Raw genomic sequence first — 21,489 nt, 5'->3', positions numbered from 1 at the left:
TGGTATCCAGGGCGCTGAGGAGTTTGTTCACGTTGTAAAGTTTGTTTATTTAGTTTGTTTATTGTAGAGAAAAGTGCTTTTGGGATTCCGGAGCCAGAGTGGATAATTTGAGGGTAGTAGGTGGAGTAGAGGACATCTTTGCAGTGCTGTAGGTGGTCCTTGTAGGCTTGGGGGTGAACTAATTTGGGTTTAATAGGCACAAGCTGGTCTAAACAGGGTGAGGAGGATGGTGTGATTGATGATGTCAAAGGAGGCGTTGAGGTGAGGAGGATGAAAATGTTGAGGTTGCCGGCATCAGAGGAGAGAAAAGGTCGCTGGTGATTTTGAGGAGAGCAGTTTCAGTACTGTGGCTGGAGCAGAATCCGGATTGGGATGTTTCATACAGGTTATTGGCAGAGTGGTGATGTTTGAGTTGAGTGGCCACAGCACGTTCCAAAACTTTTGACAGAAAGGGTAGATTGGAGATGGGTCTGAAGTTATTTAGGGTGTCAGGGTTTAGTCCAGGGTTTTTCCAGAATGGGGGTGAAGTTTCACGAGTTTTTGGGGAAATCGGTATGTGAAGCTGGATTAAGTTGGAACTGCTTGATGAGCCATGGAGATGGATTGGGTTTTGTTGTTGGTTGTCTGGGAGTTCGGTTGTTGCATTGCCAAAGGTTTCTGTGTGGTGGACACACTCGTTGGCTGTTGTCTTGTGTGACGTGGATGGAGATGTATGTGGCTGCGTGTGGCTGCCTGGAGTCGGGAAGACGGCTACAGTGGTTGATATTGGTTGTGGATCGTCCGGGGTGCTTCGATTTGCATAGGGGGTGAAGATTGGGATATTACATTATTTTAAGTAAGTATTGGTATAAGTAATTACATAAGTAATTATGAGTTATTATGAGTATTAGTTATGAGTAAGTGATTATTTTAGTAAAGTTACATGTTTCGCTGTGTTGTGGATCTGCGGACAAGCTAGTTTGATGGGTACCCTGGGGTCTTCGGCGTGTCTATGTGTTTGGCTGTCTGTCACACCGGACTCTTGAATGGGTTTTCATGAGACGAATTTCAGACATAACAGTGAGAATCTATTTTGAGCGAATCACAGTGGGTGAGGAAAACATTGTGTGTGACCAGACACCAGAACTGACCAGAATTGAAATTGGAAGTAGACCAGGTTATTTCTATTATTTGTTTATTCGTGAAAATAAATAAATAATAGGGGGAGGTTAATGGAGGTTAATGGTGGTTTGTGTGTGTTAATGGAGGTTAATGGTGGTTTGTGTGTGTTAATGGAGGTTAATGGTGGTTTGTTTGTGTTAATGGAGGTTAATGGTGGTTTGTTTGTGTTAATTCTAGTTGAAACTCTCGCTGAAGTAATTTTCGTTTATTTTTATTTTTTGGTTCGATTTGAGAGTTGAGATGATTGATTTTTTTATTAATTTTGTAATTTTATTTTTATTGATGTTGGAAACAGGTAATGGGATGCTGAGAGAAGGATTGAATTTAATTTGAATTGGACTGGATTAAATGGGATTGAATTTAAAAATTGAATATTGGATAAAATTGGATCCACTTGAAAAAAGTGGATTAGGAAATTGGAGAAAAAGTGTTCTATGAAACTATGAATTGAATGAATTGAATCTATGAATTGGAGACCTGTAGACCAGGCACTCCCAGGAGACTTGTGGACCAGGTGTTCGTGGAGCACTTCACCTGCAAGAACGCCTTGGAACCAAGGTGGAAGGGACCAGTCCAGGTGTTGCTGACTACACCAACGGCAGTCTTTTGCGAGGGCAAGACCTCGTGGATCCACGCCACGCACTGTAAGTTGGCCATACAAGCACCAGACACTACACCACAGCAACCACAGTAAGGATGGGCCTAATCATAGGTACAATACTATTGATAGCGACAGCAGCTAGGGGAAAACTCCGATTCCAATAGATGCGAAAACAAAACCCGACACCTCACCGTAACATGGGGACAAAGAGTATCACTACCATGTTTCGAACAGAAAGCCCTGCACACAAATTGGGTGAACATAAATTGGCTAGCACTGTCGGCAGGGCCTGGACGCGTTGGCATGGTACTACAAAAGCAACGAGAGTTCCGGGAAGACGGGCAAGCTAGCATTAAGACCTTGGCCCAACCAGGATACCAATGGGGAACCCCTGATTTTAAGCTACAAACACGCACACGCCTAGGGAAAGACATGACCATGCAGGTCCGGTGCAGCGTCTGGACCCCTGGCGCGGCCGGTGGCGAAAGGAACTACATACCATGCATCGAATACATACTCACGCCACAACCCCAGAATAAGGCCCCAAAGAAGGGTGAAAACACATATTGGAAAGTGGCCAGGGAAGTGGCAACAATTCAAAATAGGACACACTGCTGGTCGTGCATGCGCTTTCCCCAAGCAGGCACCACAGGAATACACATGATAGTGCTACCTCTGTCCCTCAATGACCTCTGCTCACAACCTATCGATTCCCCATGTTTAGTCACCACGCTGGAAAGAGAAGGGGTTGACAACGGCAAGAGTTGCAATCGACAATTTAATTATCGCCCGTCAATGATTGCCCATGTGGCCGAGAGGCCTGCCCCCGTCTGGGTCAAACCACAGAAAGGGAAGGTCTGCCTCCAGGGTTCCGGCCACTTGCGTATGGGAGAATCAGAATGCGCCTACACTCTCCCCGGGAAGCTGGGACAAGGGAGCTCGGGGATTACATTACGAATAGTACTGCAAGATAAACACAACCACAACATAACGGCTATAACATTCTCTAGGGGGGTTAGTAGGATTAATGGGGTGGTAAAGGGACTCCAGTGCTTATCCACCCACCTGGTCCCACCCCATGGGACAATGTTTATATGCGGCGACAAGGCTTACCCCTATTTACCAAATAATTGGGGGGGCACATGTTATCTGGGTTCAGTCCTTCCTGACGTTGAGATACTGGATGAGCTAGACCCAAAGTCCTTGGACAGGCGTTATAAGAGGTCAGTCATGAACGAAGATGGAACCACTAAACTACACGGGAGTCTATGGGAAAAGGTGTTTGGTTTCTTCTTCCCAGGAGCGGGCACAGTCATGGATAGTTTCCGGATAGACAAATTGGCTTTGGCCCTAGAAAAGGTGGCAAACGACACCGCTACGGCTCATGACATACTATTGGATACGGTGATTCACATGCGTACAATGGTGATGCAGAATCGGGTGGCTTTGGACATGCTCCGGGGATGGACGGGCACCATAGTGAAGTGGTTATTGACCGCACTGGCTGTGATAATCGGGGTAGTAATTTGGGGGGCACTAATGAAATCTCTAGTCCTCCTCTGTATGAGAAAGTATTTTACAGGATGGAAAGTGAAGAAGCCGCCGACAACGACTATGGCTCTGACCACAGAGGCCGTCGACCTGAACGGGTCCTTCAACAAGGCAGTTGCGACCGGCGCTCCAGAAAATTGCATTGAATTTTGTAATGACTGTGATACTTGTGTGAATCCCATGTGGGAACTGGCTGCTGCCTGTAACGGTGTATGTGATGACTGTGATACTTGTGCTATAAACCCCTTGCGTGTACTGGCTAACGCTGCTTATGTATTACAAGCTGACAGCTGCACGCCCCCTTCCGACCCAACTATGGATCTGATTGCGACGCTGGGTCTGGCGGTCGAGGGACCCGACGTGGATATCCTAGACCCGCAAGCCGACCAGGCGCCCAAGGGAGACTTTGACATAAAGGAAGTTCCTCTCTTTGCTTCATATGTATTAAGTTCAAATGCTTCAAGTGAATCGGATTTTTACGCTCTGTACCCTGACCAGGAAATTGAGACACAAGATACTGACAATATTATGTATTCCCCAGAACAGCAGCACGTGAGGGACCTCATGGGCATGATCGTTGATTAACTTCGAAGATCTGCAAGGACTGAGTCTGCAAAGGGTGGGGGGAGCAAGTTCCGCAGGGGAGGTGACGGGCCCTCTGGCGGAGCAGAACCTCATCTGGACCAGACACCTTCGTTGTGGATCCGAAACGTTAATGGACTTTCATGTTCTGAGCCCTCAGGCTCCGAGCACGCACCACACGACACGTTCGCCAAATGCACGGGCGAGGCGCTTTGGGCGCACGATATGCCCTTGGGAGATACCCGCATTACACAATTATTTTTTCAATACCCGCATTACACAATTATTTTTCAATAAAGCCCGATGTGGCACGTTGTCTCTTAAGATACTTTGTCTCGACGAGACAAGAGGAAGGAATGTCAAGTAGTAGATTTGTTATTGCCTAAAGTTCAGTTATAGACGTTGGTTGCTAATGTGTTATGATTTAAATGTTGTTTAAAAATGCTATTTTCATAAAGTTAATAAAGGGTTTTTGCTTCGTTTTAGTCTTGGATGAGGAAAGGCTCGCTGAGGTCATGCTGGACAAATTGTATACGTGTGCTTTTTCGAGGCTAGATAAGGCCGGTCGTAAAACCACGCTCACATGCGCGTGATTTTGTGTAACGCAAGTAGAATGATTAGATTGCAGACATAAACCTATTGTTTTTACCATATATATTTTGTATTAATCACAGCAACGCATGACTCTGTATAAACATGCTTTGAATTACTCATGTAAACAAACCCATAAAATATATGGGTTGTTTGGCCAAGCATACACTCTCCTCTTTGTGAGTTACATTTCTGTTTTCTCGGAGCCCAGAGAAACATTTGGTCTGAATGATAAGGAAGGGCTGACTCCCCCGAACAGCGGATAACGGTGGGAGGGACTCTCGCCAGTCGCTTTGTTCTCTCGGAGATTTTCTGATAATCGTATTCATATATAAGTGAATGAGAATCAATGCGTTTCCAGGAAGGCTTGACGTGGCATGAGACTGGCTCTTGCTGTAGATGTCTTGGCTTCTTCCGGATCTGTATAAGTTGGTTTTTAATAAAGCTGCGTCATTTTCAGGCTATTTGTGGACTTCTTTTCCAAACGAAGAGCTGCTTCTTCACATATGTATATATATGTATGTATGTATATATATGTATGTATGTATGTATGTATATATATGTATATATGTATGTATGTATATATATGTATATATGTATGTATGTATATATATGTATATATGTATGTATGTATATATATGTATATATGTATGTATGTATATATATGTATATATGCATGTATGTATATATATGTATATATGTATGTATGTATATATGTATGTATATATATGTATATATATATATATATATATATATATATATATATATATATATATATATATATATATATATTGTTACTGATCGCGGTTTAGATGGTATGATGGGCCGAGCGGATGGTCCAACCGCGACCGTTACAGGATCCCCGACTCACCCGATTCACCCAGAACCTTGGCCGTATCGCACCGCAGCTGCCCAATCTGGGAAAAGACTAAAACGACGAAATGCAAAGAGGAAAAGGAATTAAACGAGAAGACGTACAGACGAGTAATGGGATTTATTATTTACACAAGCAAAAAGGAGCAATCAAGGTTTATTTACAACACATAAGACGCAGGTGACACAGTGCAAATACTAGCTTACCTACAGACTTAATTAAATACCCAGGGACAGAACAAACAAAACAAACTCACGTACACAAGAAGGGTGGAAAGGCAGGAGGTGGATGGCTGGAGGGAGAGGAAGGTCCAAGGGGGTCCTGCAGCACAACCGGCGCGTTTAGCAGCCGACGTTCTTCACGGCCCTGCTCCAAACCGCCGTTCAGGCCCCCAAGCTGCTGTTGTGGCTGCTGTGGACGTCGCGTGCTTTGCCAGGCCTTGTCCGACTCGTCTGGTCCAAACCCTCAACTCTTTCTTGTGCGTTCGTTCACTCTTTACCACCGACTTCTCACCGCAACCAACGCAACCAACTGACCACCACCACCGACTCCTCACCGCAACCAACGCAACCAACTGACCACCGACTCCACTGACTGACTCCTCTACTGACGACCAACTCACGACTACTCTCTCTCTTGCTTCTTGCGTGCGCCTTTTATAGCGCCTCCGGCGATTAAGCCACCGGCCTTTTGGACATGCCCATCGGGGTGCTCACCTCGGCCCTGGTTGGTCGCGCGACCCTCTGGCTCCGCCCTTGATGACGATGGGCGGGCACGCCTTTCTTCTCCGATTCGAGCACATGTTCAATGGCGGTTATTGGAGGGGAGGTAATTGGCAATCGAGGCCCGGCAATGACGGAATGGGATGTAAAAGGAAATGGAGATTTTGGGGATGGGAAGGAAAGGGGATCTATTCTCTTTCACTGGTGCAATGGAGTACTTCAATTAATGGGAGACACAGCCTTACTCTAAAACACAGAATAAGAGATAACTATCAACAGGGGTATTCTATTATTTGGCTGATGTGTATGCTTGTGGACTAATTATGGGATGCCCTTTCACCTTTACACAGCTCCGGAGGTAGGGGGGCGCAGAATAAACAATAATAATAATAATACAGCACACAATCAAAAAAAATACAGTCCTCATCTCCGCAACACTGCACCCTCCTCCTCTTAGGCACGTCCCGGGCCTACAACTTTTATTTAGTGTGACACGTAGGTGTAGTTCCCTCTACTTTTAACCTGACCCTGATTGCGACAGTTTTAAAACATAAATAAATGTGTCCCGCTGCTCCATTGCACCCTGCCTAACAGACTTACGCCCACAGTTAACCGAATTGTGGAATGGTCTTCAAACTATACACTGACGGTGGGAAGCATTATTTACAATGAAGCTATTTTTATTTACAAAACTAACCCAGGACCTGTGATTGTTCTATCTGGGGGGGGGGGGGGGGGAGACAGTCTGCTCTGCATCGACGCACCATAAAAGCACCCAAAAACGCACCAATACAAGCACCCTCAAGCACCAATCGGTGCAGTCACCATTGTTCATCAATGTTCAACAATAAAAAAAATAAATCAACAACCCCTAACCCTGCAGGTGATCTCTTGCTCTTCGGCTCCCTCTGCTGGTTATTATTATTTGGTCTTCCAGATGTTGTCATTCCTTTTGCTTTGCTTACTGGCGGCCTATTTGTATTAAAACTTGCACCCAATGTGTCCATTTTTATTTATTTTATTTATGGCCCACAGGGCCGACTAGTGTGGTTCACCTGTGGGGCATCGGTGCCCTGTGGCCAAGGTCCGCCAGCAAGATTTCGGGCCCTCATGGCCGGTTCCAGCAGAGGGGCCATGCCCCAACCCATGGGGTCCATAAGTGGTGCTCGGCCACAGACATGTGGTCCATAATGTGGTGCATCGATGCAGACAGCTGGTTCTGGGAATTTCGGGCACACAATGGAGGACTCACGCACACTCCCCTCGGCGCCCAATGCCGCACAGGTCATGTGGGAGACAAAAGGGGAAAGACAATTGAGCGAGGGGTAAGGTCACAAGGGTACACGTCAATAAGGCAATGCAAGGCGAAATGCGTACGGAGAGCGAAATGAGAAAGCTCGTCCCTACCGTACGTCACCCCCCTGTCACCTACACTACCCTTGCCCTTACCCCATATTTACAAAATCTACCCATTTACAAATTCGTCACTACTGTCACGTCTCCCCATATTTCTCCAATACCAAATTCGTCACCACAATCCCTCTAACCAAAATTTGCCATCACCCAATTCATCATCAATCCTCATAAGGAGGAAGAGATGGAACAACAAAGCACAATGTCACACCCACGTCATGATGCGTCTCACATTCCAAACATCTGCACAATAAAATAACAAAACATGGCATGGTGTGGAGTTCCTGTCACCTCAGGTGAGTGGATGCAGATGGTTCGAGGAGATCCTTCTTCCTAACTATCCTCTAAATGACTTTAACACACTTTACACTACCCGGGGTCTCTCCCTGCCAATCCATTGGCCAACTTACACTATGGGTTCTAATAACCAATTCCCATTGACCAAACTGTGGTGCTTCTCAATTTGGGGTCTCACTCCCCCGATTCATCTCCCGGTGCCCTCGCACAATTTCTGGGCTGCGACGTGTAGCTCTCCCAGCAGGTCTACCCACCTGCACACCTCCATCACTGCAGTTGCCACCCGAGCTTACCTAGCTCCTCACCATAACCTAACTAACTGGGGAAGGCCCTCTCCTGGCTCTGTCACCCCTTGGTGCCCTCTGGCACTGGGCTACCCGGGTCCGTCCTCCGGATCCTCGGGCCCCATCCACAACAACTACCGGCTCCCAGAGCCCACCTGCGGCCTCACCTGGCCGACATCCTCACAGTGATGGAGTGCCCAAACCAACTACACACACTAACAGGCTACACGCCCAGCCATTTCCACAACACTAATGCACCCATCCAAAGACCATTCTTTCACCCGCACCACAGATGCCAATATCCAACCACAATTTACCTGTACCCTCTACCTAACACTTACACTACCCGCCCCGGGTATCCGTGATGGGGGTCCACTCTTCCCCCATTCACACCTTCGCACCATCCACTCCACTCCACAATTTCCACCATACTCACTCCACGACCATCCATTCCAATACTCCATTTATTCCACACTACCATTCTCCATACCTGCTGTTGCACACCTGTGCAATCATACCTGGTGCCACCTGCACCCTCCTTTCTTCCTGGACCATTTGGTCAACACAATACACAATCACCTTTACTCACTCATACACTGCTCCACACACCTGTTCAGTTGCACACCTGTGCAATCACACCTGTTCAATCACACCTGTTCAATCCTCACACACACGGCATCATCTCAGCTAACTACTCCCCTCTGAAACTTGCGCTTCCCAGTCGTCCCTTTAAACTATTGCGCTCCCATGTCATTATCATCCACACTAATCTACCTGCGTCCCCACTACAGGTATCCTTGTCACTAACTAACCTTAACGTCACCTAATGTCATCTTCGCTAGATCCCTATCAATATAACCTAACCCACCCGGGCTAGTTTTCACTGCCATACACCCCATAAACTATAGCGCATTTGCCCCCACCCTGTGAGGGATGGTGGATTTGCCATCCCACCACATCGGGGAGGTCCTATCATCAATTTGGCACACCAAATTTCAGCCAATCAAAAATTTTGCCAATCATCTGCCAATCATCGTACCAATCATCAAATTTTGCTTTTTTCTAATTTCGGGGCCAAAACACTATCCTCATCACCCGTCTACTTATTACATCCTCTCGGTGCGCCAATTCCCTTCTAAAGCTCGGCTTCGTACAGCCGAGCAATGAATACGGGTTGTTTTGTGCCAGCGGCTGGATACGTCCCGCATTCGGAGCAGGGACGGGGGCTTACCCGGGCCGAGATCCCATGCACCACCTCGGCGTGGAGCCATCCGATGTCCCGATCTCGACCTGCCGGCACGTCTCAATAAAAAGTGGTCGCCATGACGACCCTTCCTATCGGGCTGCCCGCTCCGCCTGGTGGAGCCCGGACGCGGCCGTTCCAAGCGAGGCACAGCGTGGATCGCGTACGGCGGTCCTTTCGAACCCGCCGTGACTCGGATCCCCGCTGGTTCTCGCGGCACGCGAAGCCCGGCACGCACCGAGGGCCCGAGTCAGCTAAAAGTCGCTCTAACCGCTAACCCGGTTACCGTCGATGCCTCACCTGGATGCTTACATGCATATGCTACCCCTTTCTTGCTCATACCTCCAGCCATTTCCATGCTCCTCGTACCTTTCCTTACACACCTCGGTACACTAATTCCGCTCACCGACTTGGTCACACACCTGACCATCGAACACCTTGGCACACATTCGTCGCTCGCACACCTCACCAACACACCTCTTCGCGCCCCCTCCTCGGTCACCTCCTCTGTGACAACCACAGGTGTGCTCTCACCCGCACACCCAACCACGTGCCTCACGACCAACTCAAGTGTGCATTCCCACACACGCTCTACCATTCCAGGTGTGCATCCTCCCATTCCAGGTGTACATCCTCGCTCACCTGTCACAACCAACTCATGCTCCGTGCCACTCTCACTACTCTCACCACCACTCTTGACAACACACTCACCCTTACTCTCGACAGCGCACTCTTTCCTCATGCACCTGTCCGTTACGCACCTTTCTCGCGCATCCTCTCGCGCACACTCTTTCGTTACATCCTCTGTAACTCTCACCACAGGCATGCATTCTCCTTCACTCTTGACAGCGCACTCTTTCCCCATGCACCCGTCCGTTACACACCTTTCTCGCGTATCCTCTTGCGCACACTTTTTCGTTACTTCCTCCGTAACACTCACCACACCGCGCTTCCCTGTGCTCCCTCGCAGACGCGCTACTACCGACTCACTCTCGACAGCACACTCACTGGTCGGCACGCACTTTTTCCTCACACACCCCATGGCCGGACATTCTCGCACACCTCGTTTTTCGCACACCAGACCTGTCACACACTTCACCAACGGCCTCTCACGAACACCCGGATCCATAGCAACCCCCAAGCCGACTGAAGCTTTCCTCACATCATATACATTGCCGAATATTTCGCCACTCACCTTGGCACCTCGTCTCCGCACCTCTTTTGCCACCTGCAAACTCTTTATTTGGTTAGTGAGCATCACATTATGAGTTGAGCACCGACCTTGCACATATTCCATCACCTCCTCCTGGATTTCTCTTTTAGTTTCTGTCCGTCTCTTTTTAATTTCACTCACCTCTTCTTCCACTTCCTCTAATTTTTGCTTCACCTCTTTTATTTCCCGGTGCGTCTCCTCAAGTTCGTCCTCTAAGGCTACCGTGACCGTCTCTATGTGCATCCTCACCTCCCGGTCCTTCGTCTCCATTACCTCTGTCACCTCGTCCAACCTCATTGTCAGCCCCTCACGTACCATCTGACATTCCTTTTGTGTTGCTATTAATTCGTTTTTAATTTCTTTTTGTGTCGCCCCTAACCCTGCTAGTACCGCAGTGTTCTTTTGAACCTGCTCCACTAACTCCGTCTGTCCCTCTGTCAGCTGTTCCACCTCCTCCGTCAGATCTTCGATTCCCCCTTGTAACTTTGCCGCCCCATTTCTCACCTCTTTCTCCATACGCTTCTCACCTCGCTTTACCTCCTCGCGTAGCCCCGAGACCTCCTCACTCACACCTCGTCGTATCTCCTCCTTCATCTCCTCCATCTCCTTTGTAGATGCCACCCTCATCTGTCCCAATTCATCCCTCTGAGCATCCAATTTGGTTTCTACCCCGATTTTTACCTCCTATATCTGCTGTCCCATTTGTTTAATTTCTCGGGCGGATTGCTCCCCTATCTCCCGCAATTTGCCTTCCATGCTATTTTCTAGCCCCATTAACCCATTTTTCATCCCCTCTATCTGATTCTCCTGGGCAGCCATTCTATTTTCCACCCCCGTTAACCCATGTTTCATCCCTTCAAATTTCTTGTCTAATTCCCCGATTTGATTTCCTAGTCGCTCCCCCATTCTGTTTTCCAAACCTCCAATTTGGTCTCCCATACTCATCTGTACAGCTGCCTGTAGCTGCGCAATGAGGGCCTGTATGTCAATCGGCTGCATGTTAAAGCCCGCTGATACAGCGGGCTCGGCTACCGCGCGCTCGTGCGAGGCGCCTTTTTGCGCGCCTGAAACCTCGTGCGCGAGAGCGCCATTTTGTGCGCCTGATACCCCCTCAACCACATTGCCAATGTTCTCCTCCTCTCTTTCATCCACATACATTTCCCCGAGGTCCTGGGTCGATTCTACCCCGTCTATCTCTCCCACCGGCATCCCGTCGCCTTGACCAGCCATGGCGCGATTTCAAAGTTCAGGTTTTGTAAAACAAAACAAATTTCGGCCGCTCCAAATTTTGACCAAATTTTTTTTTTAGATGTTTTAAAAATTTGGTTCGGGCCCCGAATCTAACTCCCAGACACCAATTGTTACTGATCGTGGTTTAGATGGTATGATGGGCCGAGCGGATGGTCCAACCACGACCGTTACAGGATCCCCGACTCACCCGATTCACCCAGAACCTTGGCCGTATCGCACCGCAGCTGCCCAAACTGGGAAAAGACTAAAACGACGAAATGCAAAGAGGAAAAGGAATAAAACGAGAAGATGTACAGACGAGTAATGGGATTTATTATTTACACAAGCAAAAAGGAGCAATCAAGGTTTATTTACAACACATAAGACGCAGGTGCCACAGTGCAAATACTAGTTTACCTACAGACTTAATTAAATACCCAGGGACAGAACAAACAAAACAAACTCACGTACACAAGAAGGGTGGAAAGGCAGGAGGTGGATGGCTGGAGGGAGAGGAAGGTCCAAGGGGGTCCTGCAGCACAACCGGTGCGTTTAGCAGCCGCCGTTCCTTCACGGCCCTGCTCCAAACCGCCGTTCAGGCCCCCAAGCTGCTGTTGTGGCTGCTGTGGACGTCGCGTGCTTTGCCAGGCCTTGTCCGACTCGTCTGGTCCAAACCCTCAACTCTTTCTTGTGCGTTCGTTCACTGTTTACCACCGACTTCTCACCGCAACCAACGCAACCAACCGACCACCACCACCGACTCCTCACCGCAACCAACGCAACCAACTGACCACCGACTCCACTGACTGACTCCTCCACTGACGACCAACTCACGACTACTCTCTCTTGCTTCTTGCGTGCGCCTTTTATAGCGCCTCCGGCGATTAAGCCGCCAGCCTTTTGGACACGCCCATCGGGGTGCTCACCTCGGCCCTGGTTGGTCGCGCGACCCTCTGGCTCCGCCCTTGATGATGACGGGCGGGCACGCCTTTCTTCTCCGATTCGAGCACATGTTCAATGGCGGTTATTGGAGGGGAGGTAATTGGCAATCGAGGCCCGGCAATGACGGAAGGGGATGTAAAAGGAAATGGAGATTTTGGGGATGGGAAGGAAAGGGGATCTATTCTCTTTCACTGGTGCAATGGAGTACTTCAATTAATGGGAGACACAGCCTTACTCTAAAACACAGAATAAGAGATAACTATCAACAGGGGTATTCTATTATTTGGCTGATGTGTATGCTTGTGGACTAATTATGGGATGCCCTTTCACCTTTACACAGCTCCGGAGGTAGGGGGGCGCAGAATAAACAATAATAATAATAATACAGCACACAATCAAAAAAAATACAGTCCTCATCTCCGCAACAATATATATATATATATATATATATATATATATATATATATATATATATATATATATATATATATATATATATTGTTACGGAACCCAACGTCGGCCTCGGTTCCCGTTATCGAGGTGGGATTAGTCCCCTCGTCTATGACTCGCCGACGTGGTCCTGGCGGTATGACGTCACACCCGGTCAGCGCTGGGTAGGGTATTAGGCCCAACCGTCCTATGACCTAAATACCAGCACCTATCGGTACGCAAGGAAATACTCCCCCGTGGCGCAGCGTAATGGACTAGTTGCGCCGAGCGAAGCGAACTGCACCGTGAGCCGGTTACCAAGACTGACCCGATTGATCTTCGTTGGCCGAATCGCACAACGGGCCCTCATTGGGGAAACCTCTAAAGCGACCGAATGCGAAGGAAAGAGGACAAAGTAGGAAGAACAGGATTTATTACTATTAATTACTATTTACACAACGAAAGAAACCAAGGAGAAGGAAGAATAACGAAAGTAATTTACAGGAGAAGAAGACACAGTGCAACACTAGCTTACCTATTACACTCTTAATTAATACCCCAGGACAACGTGAAAGACAGACGAACGATCACACTTACACAGGGAATGCAGGCAGGAATGAATGGCTGGAGGTGGATGGCTTGGAGAGGAAAGGAAGGACCAGCAGGGACTGGGCATGGTCGGGCCGGAAGGCACCGCCGTCAAAAAGCCAAGCTGCGGTCGTGCGAACTCCCGCGGTTCCAAACTGTGTGGGCGAAGTTCCTTTTGTGCATCGCTGCATCGCGCGCTCCTCGGCTTGCCTCGGTTCTCTCTCTCTCGGCCGCCGTGGGGACGTTGCATGCTTTCCCGGGACTCCTCTGCCATATCTCATCTCTGGTGGGGGCGTCTCCCACGGGTTATATAAGCCCCACCCTTGAACCTTCACGAACCTCCCAGATCATTCTCTCCCCGCCCTCTCAAGCCAAACCCCTTCGTGCTGGATTGGTTGAGCGGGGCCGACTCACTCCTCCTTCCTATGACGAGGTGCGGAGACACGCCTTTCTTCTCCGAACCGACCGCGTGCTTAATGGAGTCCATTTGCGGCGAAAACCATCCAAACCTGACACTTTGAAGATGGGACCTAATCTTATTTCATTCGGTGCAATGGAGAGTCGACTATTGGGAAACACAGCCTTAAACTACATAGAATAAGGGAATAACTATTTAAAAGGGTATATGGTGCCCTGCGTGTATGTTTATGGAATTAACTAAGAGGATGACCTTCGACCTTTCTTTACATTACGGAGGGTAACATTTACACACAACCAGCCATAATTCTCAAATTCGTTACAATATATATACACACTCAACCCTCGGCTATCGCGAACTCAGCTATCGCATTTCTCTGCTATCGCGGCTACCTAAAAAACTGCACAACACACGACTATCGCGCCCCAAATACGCGCTATAGCGCACCGGAAATGGTGGAAAGGGTGCTACGTCATCACCAAGCGTGGGGAAAGAGAAATCATGGGAAATCAAGAAGAGGAAGAACTTAACTTATGCTCAGAAATTCGAAATTGTGCAGTTGATAGACAATGGTGAAACAAAGCGAAGTGTTAGAAAGAAATTTGGGATAAATGAGTCAACAGTGCGAGGTATTTACCAAAACCGTGATTATAGTAGAAATGTAGATAAGATTTAACAATCAACAGTGAAGCAAGGTGCTCCTTTATTAATACGGCACTGGCAGGTTACGAGGAGCAGTATCATGCCCATGTCAACTCCCTCCGCCAACGCCAGATCACCGAATTCTTACGGCCAGATTCGGCGTCAGAACAAGTCTAATCGGGGGACATTAGGGTAACCGCAGGGGGGGGGGGGGCACAAACTGCCGTTCGAGACCCCAATCTATGATGTAAATGCTTGATAATAAGAGTTTGCTGTCAACAACCAACACACCAACCCAGTTCCAATTTAAAAACATGCTGCAAAGTCTCTCTCTTTCACACAAACAAACACACACACACACACACACACACACACACACACTGCACAAAATATAGCCGACTTGCGAGTTTGGCGCCAAAGGCTTGGCCTGTTGGGGGGGGGGGGGGAGGCGGCACAATAACTCATTTGGGTGAGCATGGCCCGCGAATGCCCCCCCCCATGACGCCGACCCTGCTTACGGCGTCGTAACGAGGCACAGTCCTCTGTCTTTGACGAGCCCTGTGACGTTGAGCGCTTCTCTGGTGCTTCAGCTGACGCAATGCTGGATGAGTTAGAGGCACGTATGGGTGGTCAATAAGACTCCACCCAAGCCTCGAAACCTACCCAACCACCTAAACCCCTCATCGTTCCCAAAAAGGGAAATAAAATGGTAAAAAAGCACTTTTTTTACCATTTTATTTTTATTTACATATTGTGATTCTTGTTTTAATGTTTCTTTATATGGTAGAAACACTTGGTTAAAAAGTGGCAAAAATGGTTAAATATGTGGTCAACTTGGGGGTCCTGGCACCAATTAGAATTATTACCATACGTTCTTCAGTTCGGCTATCGCGATTTCGTCTAACGCGCACCGATAGCGGCACCAATTAGGCGCGATAGCCGAGGGTTGAGTGTATGTATATATATATACTAGGGCATGCCCGTACTATATCTATATCTAAAATTATATCCCCCCCCCCCCTCTATTTACATGAAATGGTTTGGTCCAAAGCGAACGGCTTGCGAGTACGGTGACAATCCCCCCCCCCCCCCTCTATTTGCATGAAATAGTTTGGTCCAAAGCGAACGGCTTGCGGAGTTTGGTAAAGAAATCGCCATCGCGTGCACAAACGCGCAGGCAAGCGAAAGAATCGCAAATTAGTTTTAATTAGTTTTAAAACATCGTTTAACGCCAACATAGCGGCAACATAGTTTGCCAACGTGAAATAAATGAATACGCTCTCAAATGTGCCGTCCGAGGCAGAGTGTGTTCGCCACGTTCGGCACACGCGATAGCTCGCTGCTCTCTGATTGGTTGAATCGTTTTTTGGACATAGCTCGGTAAGTAATTGTCCGATTAATATGAAACCTTGAAAAGGCACATCCTCGGGTCCCCAGCAATATACCTGGCAAGTTTCAAGTATATCGGACTGGTAGTTGTCGAGAAACAGCGGTCGCATACACACACACAGACAGAGATTAGTGGAATTATAGATAGATATGTTTTATGTGTCCGTTTGTTTTTTGTCATTAATGTTAGCTCTTACACAAGCCTCGATCTTTTATACAAAAATAAAACAATTAAATATTCATATATTATGTGTTGAGCATGGTCATGCAAATTGATCGAGACATACTTTAAGGAATGGGTCAGAAGTCATCGTCCTCATCGTCATCTGGCTCATCTTCAGCAGAACTGTCATCACTATCGACAGATGTTCACCGATTTTCACAGGGACTGAGTATGCACATGTCTGTGCACTTGCGGCCACTGGCCATGCTTACACACTTAGGAATCTTGCAGCTTTTGGGACACGTAGAAATAGCTCCCACACAACTTTAGGTGCCGGTTGTCCATCCATAGAGTCTACTACCAGCTGTACATGTCCATCTTGCGTCTTCCAGCATCTGCTTCTCCTGATGGGACAAGGTACCTCTTGGTTCTTCTACAGACTCCTCTTCCAGACGGCAGCTTGATAGTTGGCCCAAAGTGAATGCTTGCGTGACCAATCTTTGCAAGGTGGCAGTTGGTGATTCTAGATCTCGCCTTTTTGGTACAGAATAGGTGATATCTCAGGTTATTTACTTTTGTTGCACCAGATTTGGCTCCATACCGGAGGCACGGATTTCTTCAACATATCTAGGAGCTCATCACTAAGATCCTATTCCTTGCCTAATTAGGCGAAGGTGTTTTGTATCTCATTGTTGGTGCTGATGATTTGGAGTGCACCGAGTTTCCCTTTGTGTGTAAATGTGCTGACTGTGTCATATCCTGTATCGGCATGCATGCCAATGAGAATGCCAATAACGATACATTTTGGGTGAAAAAGCTGGATACTGGCAACCTTAGGAGTAGGGTTGTGTATGGGGTGTTAATACAAAGAAGGCAAAGAGCCACACACTGCTATCACACATTTTCCATCTCTAGGGACACTCGCCTTGCTAGAAATAACAATTAGCCAGGCCCCCTCAGACTGATAACGACCAACACCATTGGCTCATACCCTACCATATCAAAGGGATGATTGCCAAGTTCATCCTGATGCTGGTATCGAGGGGGTGAGAAAACCACGCAAACGAATATGTCCTTGGGTAGTGGTACACGGATAGATAATTTCAGCTTGACCCATAAACCCTCACGGTGAGCAGGTATACGATCATTGAAGACTTCGCTCGCGTGCATGTCATCGTGTACGTATAGTCCAACCCCCCAACCCCCTCCCCCCAACGACGTGATTTTCACGATTGTGATAGAATTGGTGGTATCCAGATAGCTCACAAGCTGTAGCAGGTTTGTCGAAAGAGAACCACCTTTACGTAACAACTTTAAGGTGAACATCTCAAAATTGTCATTGTATCAATGTATCATTATTTCGAGATCATCGATCTTATTGAGCGATCGCGCATTGAAGAGAATAGCAGATAGGAAATATGATTGATGGTTCTGTTGCCGCGTGTGGATGAGTGCCCTCTTTCTGTGGAGGGTGTAACTATTTATTCCCACTCTTGGATGCGGTTGAACTACCTGGATCTTCCGCTCCAGCGTCGAGAAGTGCGGACCAACATCTGGGCTTCCATTCCAAACACGATCAACAAACGCATCAGCACGGGCGCGGCCCTGTCTGAATAAAAATACAGATCAATACAAATATTTACTCTCTCTCTTTTCTATTTTTTATTATTAACCATTCTTTTACAGATGACGTGTTTTGATTTGTTTTAAAAATGTATTATTTTAACAATACTCTCTCCACGAATATCTTAAACTGATGTTTTTCCTTTTTATTCCAAGGCTCGAGACCATGTCAGACTTTAAATCCGTGGAGAGGACACCGCTCCCAGTTCTGGACTTCTCGAAGGAGGAGAAGAATTTGGACGGGCTCATCACGCTCAATAAGAACTTCCTGGAGAAGATAGAGAGTGAGTGACACAAACTGGACATTTCATCCAAAAAATAATAAGGGAACACAAAAATGGAAGAGAAACAGGAAGAGAAAATTATAGAAAAGGAACAAATGGGAATGTTTTTTTGTACCAAATCATGACTCAGAAAGATGGAGGTTACAGAGGGCAAAAAGGTGTACACAACAGGTAGATGCAACAAGCAAGGTTACCAATGAACAGGAGAAAACTAAAGATGGGAGTGGAGGAAATATCCTCACCTGAAGCCATGAGGCTTGGGAGAGGTAGGGTTCACAAGGGCAGTTCACAAGTTAGTGACGGAGATGACACCATTTGGTGGTGTAACAGGTACTTGAAGTCCCTGGAAAGAAAATTTGGATTGAATCATCTCCAAAAAGCAGTTCCACAAATCGGATAAAAGACTGGATATTTGCAGTAAGTAGAGATTTGGGGAGTTTGATTAGAAGGAGTTACTGTAAGAATGGATTCATCCTCGATATATTAGAGATGGTCGGAGATCGAAGAGAGCAGAGGGATCAAGACTGGAGTAAATGGGAAATAACAGAGGGTCCAGCAACCTCTGCAATGCGAGAGCAGCAGGTCTTGTTCTTTGGTCTTGTCATGCGAGATGATAATAATATTGATAGTTTTAGATTCCACCTGTTCCAGGAGAGACAGGTGTGAAGTGAAGGTGCAAGCCCGTGTGGTAGAGCATTACTCCATTGTGCTACGGACAAAGCCCTGTTGGTTGTGAGTAGTTTTAATTACCCTGCACACGTGAAGTGAAAAGTAGAGTTAGGGAATGTCTTAATGTCTTTTTCGTCTGTCTGATCAGTTTATCATCATCAGTTTATGATCGAGGAACTACTTATTTCAATTGAATGTGATATTTTGAACACAAATCTGAAGACGAGTCTTTCGTTTTGCATGTACTTTGGTTTTGATTTTGTCCCGATCACACATATGCAAAGCGGAGCGAGATAATATTTTTATCCTGTCTACCTGCCTGGCAGTGAAACAAAAGCGAAAATCATTCCAAACAAAAAGCCTGCTGTTTTTAAGGACGTTATAAATCACACAAACAATAGGCAAGAAGAACTACTGTAATGTGTTTGGTAGGGTGATGTAATAGACACTGGGTATAACGGCGGTAAAACGCTGAATCAATTTATTTATGCACCTTTAAACCTTTATTCAAATTGAATTAATTATATAATTGAACACTACAACACAAATCACCTTCATAATACCTCCAAGAACCATGATATATGTCGACATCTACAAAGAGATTTATTTTGGTCGCGACCCCGCGCACATGCGTGACGACACAACATGTCTGCACTTGGTTTGTTCAGTTACCAAGCAGCGAGCTAACGCTTGTCGAGCCAGCTGTTCCTTATCAATGGTTTTGAATGGAGTGCTTGCTTGAGTGCTGAAACCACTTTGTGAGTGCTCTTCAAGAATCTAGGTGACTGAACACACCCTTGGTGTTTGTGAAGCTGGATGGTGATTATTGGCGGTATTCGTGGAGCTGGATGGTGGTTATTGGCGGTTAAGCATTGGGCATGGAGAGCCCGGCTGCACTTCGTGGCTGCCTGGTGAACGTGATGACCAAGCCGTTTCATTGGAGGTGTCAACTGGGGCCGGGCCGCGTGGTCGCCCTCTTCCTGTTTGGTGTCACGCTGTACGCAAACTTAGCTGCACCAGCACACATGGACTCTATTTATTCATGCAGGAGACCGACTACATGGAGAACGACCTCCATCCTTGGATCATTGCTAATGGTGGGTGGTTTCCTCCATCTCTTGCTGGAGAGCTTTTCTCACTGCTGGTGGTGCTTTACTGCGGTTGGGGCAAGGCCAAGGAGGCAGTGCCTCAAAGTAAATACTTGAACACTGCGTGGAGTATCATGTTCTATGAAGTCTCAGGTTTTTCAAGTAATGAATTTGAGCGATGGAGGATACACCGTCTGTAGCTTGATTTGGAGGCCATTTTGATTTGCTTTTGCTGTTTGTCCCACCTAAAATCTCGTTTTAATGTTATCCTTTCCTATAGGTTGGGATTCCAGCAGGGATTCAGGAAATCAAAGTATTGTGATTGGAAAAATCGGTGATGACGTGAATGAGGAACTAAAATATGTTCCACTCCGGAAATATAAATTTCCAGGAAAAAAAACTTTCTTCCATTCCACGTATTCCCTCTGCCTCTGAAGGTGGATGGAGGTTATGTTTTCACCCTTGTCTATGTCTTTGTCTTGTTTGTTTGTTTGTTTGTCTGTGAGCAGGATATCTCAAAAAGTTGTGGATGGATTCGGGCGGAATCTTGTGGATAGGTTGGGTGTGTGACGAGGACGAATTCATCCGATTTGGGAAACATCCGAATCCAGATCCGGAACAGAATTTTACGGAACAAACGAAGCAGAAACTTTAGGTTAATATTTCCAGGTGTTGTACATGAAACACACACACTGATTACACAGTGATACGTCACGTGGAACATGTCAGGTGAATGAGTTGTTCTCACTTCCATCTTCAAATAATTTATTGATTGTTATGATAAAAACAACTGATCAATGAACATTATGAAAGGCTGGACAAAATAATTCAGTCATTTCCATTTTGGATCGATCAACCATTGGGTCAATTCAGGGAAACTTAAAAAATAAAATAGGACCGCGGGTCCTGAAGCTCACCTGGATCAGGAGCAACAGTCGCTCAACCCCCCACGGACCCTCTCAGACTATGATATGTTTAATGCTGTGAACAAACTTTGGTGCATCATGGGTGATGAAGGTTGTGATCAGGTTTTTCAAAATTGTGTGTGTAGTTTCGGAGAAGATCAAATACCTATTTTGGGGGTCAAACCCCCGTAGTTCCCCTTATTGAGCACAGATTTTGATGTGATGAATTCGCCTTCATGAAGCATCAAATATGAAGCTCATGTCCAACTTTCATCAACATCATGTGTTTGGTTCAAGCGATAATGACTGAAGTGTTTACAGACTCAATCCCTCCCTCCCTCACTCCCTCACTCACTCCCTCACTCACTCACTTACCTATGGACAATCCTCGATCGCATAAGCTCACCGCACTAAAGTCCAGGTGAGCTAAAAATACTGAGTTGGTAAATGGAATTTTTCAATCTATAATTTTTTCACAGGTGCACTGACCTATCACGGAGCGATCAACAGATTAATTTCACCAAGAACGATCTCACATCAACATAAATCATTCACATGTTCCTAAAATCATTCACATGCATATTGAA

At 46.8% G+C, this 21,489-nt stretch overlaps 1 long non-coding RNA gene across 1 annotated transcript in view; it reads right to left on the bottom strand.

Annotated features, from left to right (window-relative positions):
• The window catches only part of LOC144889694 (uncharacterized), a 798,143-nt gene that overhangs the window by 476,968 nt on the left and 299,686 nt on the right, over positions 1-21,489 (bottom strand). The window lies entirely within an intron of this gene.

This window comes from Myxine glutinosa, chromosome 1 (assembly GCF_964187855.1).
Source record: "Myxine glutinosa chromosome 1, kmMyxGlut1.1, whole genome shotgun sequence".
Taxonomy (NCBI): Eukaryota; Metazoa; Chordata; class Myxini; order Myxiniformes; family Myxinidae; genus Myxine; species Myxine glutinosa.
Note: the sequence above shows the minus strand (reverse complement) of the source record. Positions and strands in the feature narration are given on the sequence as shown.